The following is a 2,687-nucleotide window of genomic DNA, read 5'->3' as shown; positions in this document are numbered from 1 at the left end:
GGGGGGGGGCTGGGGGGCAGGGCCGGCGTGCGGGGCGCATCACGCAGACTCTGACTTCACAGGGGAGCTGCTGCAGGAAGCACGGGGCAGCTTCCTCCTGTGGTGAGGGACCCGGGCCCTCTGGTTGCCTAGGAGACCTTCTCTTGCAAATGTCGTCTCCTCCTTGGCCTCAAGGTGGCGCCACGTGGCCGAGACAAGTCTGGCGTGTGACTCCCTTCACACAGAATGCCATGTCCTGCTGTCGTCATGATGGGTTTAGTGAGTCCTGTCCTTCCCGCGGAGCAGTGAGCAGTCGGCCAGGTGCCTCCACGCCTTTCGGACACACAGCCTTTCGGACTCGTGCATTGTCCGAAGTTGTTGCGAAGCGATGTGCCCGGCCCGCTGCCTCCCAGGAGACGTGGACAGCCTCCTGCGCCCCCCCACCCCGTGTCCTTCCTGAAACCCGTGGGGGCGGACGCTGGACGCGGGAGCTGTGCACCGCGGTGGACGTGGTCCCTGCACCGTGGCGTTTTCTGGAAAGGACAGATGTGGCCCTGGCCGGTGTGGCTCAGTGGATAGCGTGTCAGCCCTTGGACTGCAGGTTCGATTCCGGTCGAGGGCAGGTACCTCGGTTGCAGGCTTGATCCCGTGCAGGAGGCAGCCAGTCGATGCGTCTCTCATGTCGGCGTCCCCCTCTGCCTCTCCCCGCTCCTCGCTCTAAGAATCATGGAGAGGTGTCCCCGCGAGGAAAGAGAAGGCAGGTGTTTCCAGGAGCAGCTGACCGGAGCTGCGCCTGTTGTCCTCTCTGCTGAGCCGGTTCGCTCCGGTCCCTCCTCCCCAGGCAGCGCGGGTCTCGAACGTCTTGTCTCCAGAAACAACGGCGCGTTTGCTCCGCGTGGTTTGGCTCCGCGGCTGGGCCACTTGCCTCTGTCCCCTGCCTTCCGGGCCGACAGTCGGGAGAGACCGGGCCTTGGTCCTCCACGGCGGTCCCGGGGCTGGGGCTTCCCGGGTTTCGGGTTCTCGGGGACCTGGTTTCCTGCAGACGCCCTGGTCCCCTGGAGCTCCCGGCCCAGACGCAGCCCCTGCGTCCTGCTGAGACCATCCCTCTCCCTGGCCGCCCGCTTGGGGCTCTCACCCTCTGTCCTTCTCGGGCTGTGTGACTGTCGCCATGGCAGCAGCATGACCAGTGAGACACGTGACCCCATCGATGGACGTTGGAAAGTGGGGAGCATTGACTTGGCTTTTAAAGCCACATGTGCTTTTATTATTGTTTTTTATTTTTTTAAATATATTTGTATTTGTTTCAGAGAGGAAGGGAGAGGGAGAGAGAAACATCCATGATGAGAGAGAATCATGGATCGGCTGCCTCCTGCACGCCCCCCACTGGGGACGGAACCCGCAACCCGGGCCTGTGTCTCGACAGGGAGTTGGAACCGTGACCTCCTGGTTCCTAGGTCGATGCTCACCCCCTGAGCCAGGCCGGCCGGGCGAGCTGGTGCTTTTAAAGGGTCACGGATTTCGATGACCTTGGGCTTCCCGCCCCTGGGAAGGCAGAGGCTGACGCGTTACCCGTGGGAGGGTTAGGCCGATGCACCTCCCACGGGGCCTGAGCGGAGACAGGCCTGGCTGCGACCCAGGCGTGTGCTGCGGGAGCCCGTGTGTCACGGGTGTTCGCGTGGTCCCGTGGACGTGTGTGTGCAGCTCAGGCCCCTGCTGCTCCCGCGGACGTGTCTCCTGTGGGTCTCCATGCTCCGTGGGCGAGAGCAGTCACACGCCGTCCCCTCTGCTGCTGCTTCCCTTCAGGAGACAGAGGCCACTTAGGGAGCCAGTCCCCGTCGACGTCGCTCCTGGTCATTGCAGTTTTAACCTCAGTCGCTAACAGAGGACATGCCTGAGGCCGCCTTCTGGGCTTCGGCCTGGCAGTGAGGGGGTGCCAGGGAAGGAGGTCGATGCCGTCCGAGGGCACCGAGCCGGGGCCAGGGCTCGAGGCCTCATCGCGGGGTTTGTGACGCCTTTCTCCAGCCAGGGCCCTTGAAGACGTGGCCGTGTGTCCAGCGGTCCAGGGGCCACCCTGCCTGTGCTGGCCGGGCCCGCTGCACACGATGGGCTCCGTACGGTGACCCTGTCCTCCGGGACGCATTCCCCGGGCGAGCGCACCGGTCGCTTTCTTCCTGTGGGTCTGTCCGTCCGTCTGTCCCAGGGGACCCATGGCAGCCCCACCCGTCCCCAGCCCAGGCCGCCAAGTGCCTTTGCCACTGAGGGATTCACAAGCACAGGCTGGACCCCTGGGGACCAGAGGTGGTGGGGCGGCGGGAGCCAGAGGACACCCACTGCTCAGAGCTCCCGCACGGAGCCCGCCTCACTCTGCTGCGGTGACAGCAAAACCGACCCCGCCTGCCCCCCAGGGACACCAGCGGGCCGGCCGAGGTCCTGGACCTGCACCTCCCTCCGCCCGCACGTTCAGTCCCAGCACCGCACTGTCCACGGGGGCCAGCGGCCAGGCTGGAGGGGACATGTAGACGGGGCATGGAGGCAGCCACGTTCTAACCTTCCGTCAATCCCCGTGAAAGGTGGGGCGCCCTGCACCCAGTGGGCGGGGGGCCTCCCTGTCCAGCACAGTTGTCTCACGGGACAATGCCATCGCCTTTCCCGGGCGGGCTTCACACTGACCCGGGGAGCACACGCCTGCCCAGCCATGTAGAGGCCTT

This window comes from Myotis brandtii, unplaced genomic scaffold (genome assembly GCF_000412655.1).
Source record: "Myotis brandtii unplaced genomic scaffold, ASM41265v1 scaffold247, whole genome shotgun sequence".
NCBI classification, from domain to species: domain Eukaryota; kingdom Metazoa; phylum Chordata; class Mammalia; order Chiroptera; family Vespertilionidae; genus Myotis; species Myotis brandtii.
Note: the sequence above shows the minus strand (reverse complement) of the source record.